At 48.9% G+C, this 11,084-nt stretch overlaps 1 long non-coding RNA gene across 1 annotated transcript; it reads left to right on the top strand.

Annotated features, from left to right (window-relative positions):
* Positions 1-3,666: 3,666 nt before the first annotated feature.
* LOC142988398 (uncharacterized) lies at positions 3,667-5,361 on the top strand. The gene is made up of 3 exons (XR_012960584.1): positions 3,667-3,854; positions 3,974-4,775; positions 4,977-5,361. It is a non-coding gene; the product is annotated as an uncharacterized LOC142988398 (long non-coding RNA).
* Positions 5,362-11,084: the final 5,723 nt, after the last annotated feature.

Below are 11,084 nucleotides of genomic sequence, written 5' to 3'. Positions count from 1 at the left end.
GGGGGGCAGTGTAGTGTGTGCGTGTGTGTGTGTGTGTGTGTGTGGTGGCGGGGGGGGGGGGGGGCTCTATTGTGTGAGCCTCACAAAGCGAGCTGCCTGGTCTGCCATGTTGAGCGGCTGCTGCGCTTTTCTACATAAGAAAGAGGAAGGAGGAGGAGTGTTGGGGGGGGGGGGGTGCAGACTTAAATCACCAGGGGGCTTTTTCTCTTCTTTTTTTAAATTCCGGGTGGGGGGTGATATGGTATAGCTGGGTGAATATTCATGCAGGATACGGGGGAGGGAGCAGAAGGGGGCTGGGAGACGGGGGAACATAGGATTGGCTGCTGCGTCCCGCCCCCTCGCACCTCAGCCAGCCAATCGGGAGCCTCTGCACCATTTGAATGATGCCAGGGAGGGAGGAAGGGAGGAAGCAGGGCGAGCGGGAGGTGAGGAGTTATTTTAAAGGGGGGTGGGACAGGGAAGATAAATGTGCTTGTGGTTGCAATCTGCAGCAGCTGCAGTTTGATGCTGAATCCAGAGAAACATGATGCACATTTATGAAGCCTGCACGGCCCTGCAGGTGCCGGAGGAGGAGGAGGAGGAGGAGGAGGAGGAGGAGGAGTTCTGCTCCTCCATTCCCTCAGATTAGCTTCTCACTGCAAAAATCTGCACGTCTCCAATCAGTAACGCGTTTCAGGGACGTTGCTGTAAAATGTGGAAATGGCAGAAGTGAAGCATATGAGGGTCCAGGACGTTTGTTCTATTAAACGGTGAAGTAATCTTATTAAGATGTCAGATTGGGCTGAAGATTCACTTTGATGGTCCTGAGAGTAAGGAGATGAATAGGTATCATGTTCATGTATGAACCTTCATATGATTGGAATGAGCACAAACTCAAGTATTCCTACTCTGAGTAACCGACCTCGTTACACAGTACTGAGTGCTTGTAAACGTCAGGACACTTGACTGAATAAGGTCACTGCAGGTCAGTGTGAGGTCATAGTTTGATGCATGTGCGATCGTGCGATGAATCCCCGTTTGACTCGCAGGCTGTCTCACTTGTCCGTCTGCGGCGGCATATAGCTGTGGGTGTGAGCAGCAGAGGAGCGGTGAGGCTGTGGCTAACGCAGAGCTGAACTGTCTGTCTCTCTTTAATGCAGAGCTAAACTGTCTGTCTCTCTTACTTCAGCTTGAACAACAAAGCTTTCTGTCACAATCTTTTCTCAGTTGTTGCTGTTCACCTGTGACGACCTGAAGCCACTCTACATTCACACTCCAATGATTTGTCTGTCCTCAAACATGGCAGTGAGACACACACGTGGGCGGTACCTGCCCCGGCTCTGTGGGTCAGATGGACGGGACGTGTTGCGTAATCACATGAAGAAGAGAATCAGCCGGTGATGATGTTCATACTCTGGATCTGTGTGTTCCTCTCACTTTATGCTGGTTCCGCTCACATTGCTTCAATATTTGCTGCTCTGCCCCCTGTAGGCTGAAACTCTGATGATCACAGGCCAGAAGTGGAAGATGCTTCAATGTTTCAGGCTATAGCGTATCCTCATCTGTCCACCTCTGTCCTGTCCTCTCCTGCCCTTTAATGTCCTCTCTTGTCCTGTCCTCGCTGGACCTTTGATGTCCTCCCCTGAACACTCCTTTTATATTCTCTTCTGCCCTGTCCTTGTATGTCCTACTCAATGTTCTGCCTTGTTTCGTCCTGTCCTCCCCTCCCCTCTCCTCTCCTCTCCTCTCGTCTCCTCTCCTCTCCTCTCCTGTCCTGTCCTGCCTCGTCCTGTCCTGCCTCGTCCTGTCCTATCTTGCCTGTATTTCTCTCCTGCTCTGTTCTGTCCTGTTCTTCTCTGCCCTGTTTGGTTCCACCATGTTCTGTCCTGTCCCGTTCTATCTGTCCTTTTCTCTCCTGCCCTGTTTTGTCCGCTCCTGTCTCCTGCCTTGTCCTCCACAGTGCTGTCCTCCTGTCTCGTCTCTCCCTCTGCGGCGCTCTGTCCCTCCTTCCTGCTGCAGCTGATTACAGCAGCAGTGAAATGCCGTCGACCTCGTTTTTGCTCCAGTTCATCAGCACCTTTTTATCTTCTGCTGGCTGCTGCTTCATCTGCACAACAGGGAAGCAGACACACACACACACACACACACACACACACACACACACACACACACACACACACACACACACACACACACACACACACATAGAAACACATAGAAACACATACACACACACACACACACACACACACACACACACACACACACACACACACACACACACACACACACACACACACACACACACACAGAGACAGACAGACACAGAGAGAGAGAGAGGGAGCGACAGGCAGAAACATTGTAGGAGACGGGTTGGGGGGGCCTGCGGCTTTAGTGAGACAGATCACTCACACACACATGCTAACACATGCTCACGACTCCACCCCTCCTTCTTCCTCTCACTCTCTCATCCTCTCCATTTCTCTCTCAATGTCTCTCCCACCCACCAGCTCTCACCCTCCCTCTCTCTCCCCCCTCTCACCCTCCCTTTTCCTCTCTCCCTCCCTCTTCCTCTCCTTCTCCCTCCCTCTCTCTCTCCATTTTCCTCTCTCTCTCTCCCTCCCTCTTCCTCTCCTTCTCCCTCCCTCTCTCTCCCCCCCTCTCTCCCTCCCTTTTCCTCTCTCTCCCTCCCTCTTTCTCTCCTTCACCATCCCTCTCTCTCTTTCTCCCTCTCTCCCTCCCTCTTCCCCTCTCCCCCTCCCTCTCTCTCTCCCTCCCTCTTACTCTCTCTCTAACTCTTCCCCTCTCTCCTTCCCTCCCTCTCGCTCTCTCTCTCCCTCTCTCTCTCTCTCTCTCTCTCTCTCTCTCTCTCTCTCTCTCTCTCTCTCTCTCTCTCTCTCTCTCCACACTTGCCCGCCCTCTTTCCACAGTGCAAAAAAAAACAAGGACGGATTACCGTTCATCTGCCTCATCGCCATGGAAACACTGACCTCACACTGTGGTGACCAGCAATCTGGGCCGGTCGCCATGGCGATCCACCACCGGTGCCGTACCGTGCTAGGAGCCGGATCTGCCGGGTTGCTATGGCACCGTGCTGCAGTACAACCAAAGAGGGTTTCCTGTTCTGGGAAAGAGGCTTAACTGTAATCCCGCCAGCAGAGGGCGCTGACGGTGCGATGCTGCTGGAGGTCATGGGCCCCTGATGGAAGATAATTATGACCTCCACCAAGGAGGAAGGAGGCTCTGTCTCACTCCTGCTGGTTAGCTGGGTAACTCACAAACTACCCATGGTGGCCCTGGGAGAACTACGCCACCACGAGGCCTCATTCCACTTCTCCTGAGTTTCCTGTCTTGACCTATGTCAATAAATATAAGCCACGCCCATTTCCTGTGCTATTTAACAGTGATGTATTTGTAGATTGTATTGGTAATGCATGGGATCCAAACGTCATGTGACTGTGGATCAACACAGAGATACACAGACGATGAGTGTGTTCAGCGCTGTGACGGGAGCGGATCAGCCTGTAGATCACAAGAATGAGGTGGTGATGTTTCCTCCTGCTGTGTATCTAAACCTCAGCAGAGCCTCAGCACAGCCTCCACATCCTTCAGGCCGTCGGCTCCTTCCTGTTTACTCTTAAACTCACTTTTTTCTTTTCCCCCCCCCTTCAGCAGCACCGTGACCCTTCATCCTCTTCGCTCTGCCTCTGAGTGCCTCTCTGGGAAAGACTCCTCCATCCTACCAAACACAACACAGCAGCACAGCTCTGCAAGCATGAAGATGAATTCACATGAGCGTGTTTGTGTTCTCACCGTGACCTCCGTTTGACGAGCGGTGAATTCCCAACATGCATCTGGAGCACCTGGATGTAAACGTATGGCTGGCACCACACACACACACACACAAACACACACACACACACACACACACACACACACACACACACACACACACACACGATGGATTGAATTAGCCATCAGTTTGTGTTCACAGGTCCTGTCCAATGAAAATGTGCGGCTGCTGCTAATCCTGCGAGCCGACTGAGCTAATTAACCTGCTGCTGTAGCTGAGAGGCTCTGCGGGGCCGGCGTGACGCGAGCGTCCCAGTTCAGAGAGGAGCCGCTCGCGTCACGCCCGCCTGCTCCCTTTTTTGCTAAGCGGCTTGTGAATGAGGAGCGTTTGACACGTCAGCCGGCCTCGTGACAGCTCGTGTTCAGGCAGCGTGGAGCCGGGCCGTGTGCTCAGCTGCTCCCTCAGTTTGGTTTGTGGCATCGACTCAAGACTTTGGATCTAAAGTGGTGGACCTCTGAAAGGGTCAAAGGTCTCATAGTCTGAAAGCTGTTTAATCCAAATGTCCTCAGTCACTGGAGGTGTGAGACCCTTTAGCTCTCTCTGTCTCACCCTCACAGAGCGTACGCTGAACGAGCTACAGCGCTAAAGTGGCAATGACCCTGATGAAATATGACAGCATACTGATAAAGGACTGCACTACTTCAGTTGTTCCCTTGAAATGAAGAGTGAAAGATGACTTAGAAGCTTGTTGAACTTCCCTTCCTCCTGCTGGCTGAGAGGAGTGAAGCCTCTGGTCTGCTGGCTTCGTGTTTGAGCGCAGACACGCCGCCGCCGCCGCGTCTCTGCTCAGTGTGACGTCGCTGAAACACACCAGCAGATCATTCACTGTCATTTCTCTGCATTCAGCCGACACAGCAGGGGTCAAACCTGTGACCTCTGTGTTGCCTGCACACAAAGGAACAGTAAAGGAAAAGTCTTGACTCAAATGAAGTCAATCCTTAATGTAAGTACATGATTTAGATTTATGTTCTTTGAAATATAATTAACAAACTATTCTCATACACACACACACACTTATCTATCTATCTATCTATCAAGTTAATGGTCAAATATGTGACTTGTACCACAGCTGGAGCATTATTATTGTTTTTTATATATGTTTATATGTTATTTTCCTTTGAGTCTATTTTGGTTTCCATGACAGCGATGCTCTTCCACGGCTCGACCTCGGTGTGATTTGGATAAAAGGCCTCCAGCTTCATCTTAAAGCAGGAAACCTGAAGCCGCGTTTGTTGGCTCTTCCGCCCTCCTTGTCGTTCTCACGCATGAACGGGCGCACCGAGGCGTCTGAAGCTGGCGAGGAGGCAGATGGACGCTTCAGGCTGCGTCACAAACAAGCTGCAGCCTGTTTGTTTGTGAGTGGAGGAGTTTGACTGCAGAGGGCCTGGAGACATTCCAACTGATCCAGGCTGCAGACGGTGCAGGCACGGGAGTCGTAGATCAAAGTGACCATGAATTCTCATATGAATGTGTTAAATGAACGACATAATGACTTCATTCCCGCTAGATTAAGGAAGTATTTCATGTTGCCATCTTTTTGCCCTCCAGGTTGAAATCCAGATCTTCTACTTTGCCGGCGATCACGATCTGAGCGACGTGATCAAGTTCAGTCAGAGTCCCGAGTGACAGAGAGGTGCTGAGGAGAAGGATCAGAGCGAGACAGAGACCACTGATGGACCCTAGGACCCTGGAGACGTACAGTGAGCTCTTCAGTCTGCTGCTGCTGCTGCTGTGAGACTCAGGAAGTGCGTCTCAAATTACCACCCCTCCTCCTTCCTGTGTGTGTGTGTGTGTGTGTGTGTGTGTGTGTGTGTGTGTGTGTGTGTGTGTGTGTGTGTGTGTGTGTGTGTGTGTGTGTGTGTGTGTGTGTGTGTGTGTGTGTGTGTGTGTGTGTGTGTGTGTGTGTCAGACTCAGACAGGGAGCAAGGAGGGAGTATTGATCCGTATGGTGGGTCAGAGTGAGTGAGGTGGACCTACAGGAGCTCCTGGTTGCTCTGTCATGTGATCATCGGTGTAAGGTCTCATCATCATCCTCAGCCTGTTCCATGATCTCCATAGTAACATGCGTCTGACGCTCGTGGAAATCCCCCAAACTGAACTTTTATCCTCTTTGAACAGAACTTCAACTTTCTGAAGGTGTGGCAGTTAAATGAAGAAGCAGACGGAGCTTCAGTCTGCCCCTGTGTTAGTTTGACCCCATGACCTCTGGATGCGGTGGTAGTTGAAGCAGCTCCAGGCCTGTGTTGTGTTCAGCAGGTTCAGGCTTGAGCTCTGTGGTCTGATGTTCGTCTCCTTCACTCTTCTGTTTTTATTTCTGACTGCAGGTGAAACTGGTGAGAAACAGGAAATGTGCTGAGTGACTGAGTCCTGCTGACACGATTCAGGCCTCAGCTCCACACACACACACACCCACACACACACACACACACACCAGCACTTCCTCATTCTTCACATTTCCGCCCTGAAGCAAACTGACGGCAAATATTTGTTTTCTCCTGAACGTGAGCGGGAAGAATGTGAGCGCACGGCGATGCTGCTGACCTGCAGTACTGCAGTAATGTAACAGCAGCAGGAGGAACAGGAGAATACGTATCCGGGCTGAAAGTAACTGCACAGATAACAAACTTCTACTTACTTACAGTCCTTGAGTCAGCCAGCTTCATGCGGCGTTTGTTCTTATACTTTTGTTTCAGTGTTTGGGAGCTTGAGATCAGAATCCTAGCTGTGCTCAGTCAGCTGGTTATCTGAGGGATTCATCCTCTGGGGACCATGAACATAAATCCAGCCATTAGTATCTGATTGATCCTCCCAGAGACAAACCACAGCCTCATCTGATCAACAACAGCCAGAAGTAAACAAAACATCAGGTTCAGTTTGAGTTTGTGACTGAGTGAGTGTGTAAAAGTATAGAAGCGTCTAAATCCTAAAGGCAGCGTTCATTTATTTCTCCCATTGTGTTCAAACCTTTTTTTGTCTGGACAAAGTGACACACAGACATGTGTGTTATCATGTTCATGGGCGTGCACTCTGGACTCAGCCCCCTCTGCTCTCCATCTCCTCCTCCTCCTCCTCCTCCTCACACTTCCCCGCCTCCTCCTGGTCTGCACTCCATGTTTGGTCTGACGGGAAACTTTCAAACCTCCAGCGGCCCAGAGCCATGGAGCAGGGAGTGACTGCAGCTTTCCTGGAGCCTGCCTCGGCCCGGCCTTTATTTTTAGAACCTTACTCGTTATTATGAAAGAGGGTGTGTGTGCGTATGTGTGTGTGTGTGTTTGTGTTTTTCTCTCTCCCTGTCCCTGTGCGTGTGTGTGTGTGTGTGTGTGTGTGGAAAAGCTGACTTTGATGGATGGATGGTCGTGTCTCTTCATGTCTCTTGGACGCTGTAGTTGTTGCTTGAGTCTCAGTCCTGTAAATGTTCAAGCAGAGTCAGAAGTTGCTCCACTTCCTCTTTTGTAAACAATGTGCAATGTAGGGAAGTAACGTAATGTACTTTAAACTGCCTTTCCTCCTGCTGCTGCTCCTGTAGCAGCTCAGGGACTTTGGTCTCCCGTCTGAGGCTCAATCAGAAGTCTGGGTCTTATCTAAAGGGGGGAAGAATGTGATCCTGCTCAACGTCTCTGTAGGCAGGAAGACACAAACTGGACAAAGGAGCTTTTCACCTGGAAATGAAACTCTGAGTCACAGCTGTAGTTCTGTTACTGTTACTGTTTCTACCGCCTGAGCTGCTGCCGGTTTGACTTTCGTGGAGGATCTTAACACTTTCTGTTATTGCAGGTCTGCTCTGGTATGTTCTGAGTAGATTTAGTGGCAGATAAACGTGTTTTCACAAGCAAAAGGAAGTAAATGCACTTCCTGTAGACGGTGACACACATGTACACGACTGTTTGCGTCTTTATCAAACATTTGGCTCTGAGCACCTCAGAAGCGGCTGTCTGTTATCAGATGGGTTTTTGCATTCACAGCTTTCATTTCCTCAGAAACAATCCACCAGGGCCGCCACAGAACCAGAACAGAACCAAAAACCAGACAAACAAGTTCAACTTTGATATACCTGAACAGGATTTGTTAAAGCTGGACAGTTGTGATGTTTTTGTCACACAGCCTTTAGGAGTAGCTTCATTGTAGCTGCTTTGCCTCAGGAGCTTGTAGTTTAGCTCCCTGCTTTATTAAGAGGCCAGTTTGATTTAGATTAAGACAGTAAACAAGCTTCTAAGTCAACTTTCACTTTTCATTTCAAGGGAACAACTGAAGGAGTGAACGCGTGTGATTCTGGTGCTTCCTGTTTCATGCTTTTTGATGTTTAACTCTTCATCATGTCATATTCTTCATCATGACATTCATTATGATGCGTCCTTAAGTCAAGATGACACCGACCGCTGACCTCCAGGCACCAATCAGGAAGCATAAGCGACAGAAATTAGAGACTTTTTAGAGGTCATTTCTGTACAAAGTTCACCCTGACACCAGTGTTCTTCCTCTGACTCATAATCTTTCTGTTTGCAGTTGGACTCTGTGCTCAGCGTTGATTCATCCAGGCCTTTCTAAGACTTACTGATCATTATTTACCTCTTTCTCCTGCTTCATCTGCACCTTATTGTGTTTTCCTGCTCTAACCTACAGCACAAACCTTTTTGGCGGCAGTTAAATGTGACTTTCCCCCGACAGAAGAATTTGAATCGCGTCCTGCCTGGTTTCTGTGTGAAACCTGAAACCGGAGCCAGATCCAGTAGCGGCGCAGATCCACTCCGGGCTTTCCGGCAGCCCGCCCCAGCCAGCCCGGCCGCCATTTCAGGAGCAGCAGAGGCCTTCACTGTCATGGAAGAACAAAAGCGCCTCTGTCTTTGTCTGCAGCGCCGCATTCACATTCACATGCTGCATTTACATTACACACATGTAACTGCTTTCACACGTATGCACAACACACACACACACACACACACACACACACACACACACACACACACACACAGACACTGAGAAAATGCAGGAGATTCTGGCTTTAGATGATTATAGATACACATCAGTCTGAGTATTGGAGTGTAAAGGTCAGCTGGAACACACACACACGCACACACACACACACACACAGAGGGCATTTAAACATGGTGTGTTTACATGCACTCTATTGTGAGTGTGTGACCGATGTTACATCTACATGGAGCTTTTTCCTGGATTATAATTCAAAACAATGCACCCACACATCTGTACACTAACACAGTTGGTGTGTGTGTGTGTGTGTGTCCGTGTGTGTCACTCTCTCCTTACGAAGGCACAGTGAACTTAATTCTTCACCTTGCTGTCCCTGAACATTCCTGCAGAGACTCTGAGTGGAGTTTGTGCTGTTGATGGAACTTTGTGGCGTTTCCTTTGATCTCAGGCGTGCACGGCAGTGCTGTAACATTGTTCCCACCATGGAGGCGTCTGTGGTATTTGGACGTATCTCATTAAAGTGTGCTGTAGCGTCGCCACACTGTGCTTCCACACAGCAGCGTCTGAAATCCACCTCGGATTTTACAGCAGAATAAATTATGAGTAAAAAGCTCTCTCTTCTTCTGTGGTATGGAGACGCCTTCACACACCCCTCCACACACACACACACACACACATCAAGGCCATTCTGTATCAAAGGGGCTTTTGATGTTGGCCGGGTGGGCCGGTGGGCCGGGCTGGGAGGGACAGATGAGAGCAGTGAAGGGCCTTTGGTAAAGTGCACCATAACAGAGAGTATGACACATGATACACGCGCACACACACACACACACACACACACACACACACACACACACACACACACACACACACACACACACACAGCACAGCCTCACCGCGCAAACCATGAGGTCCGAGCGACCCCTAGCGGCTGCTGCTGTCATTACATAGTCTGAAATTGGATCTTATGACAGAACAAAAGCTACCAGATGACTTAGAGACTGAAAGAAGTTGACTTGTAGTCGGGTTTAAATGTATAGTTTGTCCTGGAGGTGGCGCTAGAGTCCTGCATGCTCCTGATAGTGACTCTCACTCATATTATTTGCAATTTAAACCTTTTTTTAAACCTACAAGAGGGAAAAGGGAGAAGAAGGGGAAAGAAGAGGAGTGACCTTTGACCTGGAGGCCAACGAGCGACACAACAGCAGCTGTGACCAAAGCACACTGTAGCAGCAGTGAGGGAGAGATGTAAAGCTGTGGGTCTGATGTTGACACTTAAGTCATTGGGATTCATCCTTTAAGAAATGTTTAAAAATCTAAATCTAAATCTGACAGGAAATCACCAAATCATGGAGGAAAGTCCGGCTGAAGTGGACACGTTGTCCTCCTGGTGGCGCTGGAGCAAAGTGTGATGATCCTCCTCTGCAGACCACAGCAGCTGGGTGTGTGTTTATGTGTGTTAGTGTGTGTTTGTGTGTGTTTAGTAGCTGGACTGTAATGTTGCCGTTGCATTTCCACTGACAGTGCTGTGATGAGTTCATGTGCGGTTTGCGTCACGTTGAGAGATAAAAGGCTGTGTTTTAATTTATCAAATAAGTTCACTGAGTGTCAGATGGGACTGACAGAGAGTGTAGATGTAATGATTATTGATCCCACATGGAGCGACATCATGGAGTTTATCTGCCTTTCAACATTCTTACAAAAGTCTTTTGAGATGATTATGAGTGACGCTTTCTACACTTATATTAAAATTACTGTTTGCATTTGATATTCATGTAAATATAAATGTTGATATCCTCTATAATCCCCTGTGATTCTGTGGCGCTCATCATGTCTCTCCTCCTTTATATTGCATTTCAGGCGCCCTCTGCTGGCTGAATCCGCTACTGCTACCACCACCACCACTACAGTGACCACCACTGATGCTACCTTCGCTGTGGAGCGCAGGTGAGGGAGGGAGGGAGGTAGAGGATGAAGATGAGGATGACCTGGGTTATTTATCGGTTTCCCTCATTTAACTTCATCATTCTATTACTATCATGCGTACGTCCTTGTTTGACAATGGACCTTGGAGATATCAGAGTCTTAGACCTGACATTTACCTTAAACTGACCTTAATTGGTGCCCAAACCCCTTAATTTGTTATTAGTAGGTTGCGAAGAAAAACTTTTTTATTTATAATTTTCAACAGGAGCTTAAACACACTTAAAGATCACCTTAATGTAAGATAAACCCCTTTGTTTCTGGGTTAAAGGCTTTAATAATTGACATCGTAAACACGAAAGCAACATAAGAACCCTCAAATGTAGCTGCACAAAGTGAC

Source organism: Genypterus blacodes, unplaced genomic scaffold (genome assembly GCF_046128005.1).
Source record: "Genypterus blacodes isolate CSIRO-AG114 ecotype Tasmania unplaced genomic scaffold, CSIRO-AGI_Gbla_v1 ptg000325l_1, whole genome shotgun sequence".
NCBI classification, from domain to species: Eukaryota; Metazoa; Chordata; class Actinopteri; order Ophidiiformes; family Ophidiidae; genus Genypterus; species Genypterus blacodes.
The sequence above is the reverse complement of the archived record's forward strand: the minus strand, read 5'-3'. Positions and strand labels throughout refer to the sequence as shown.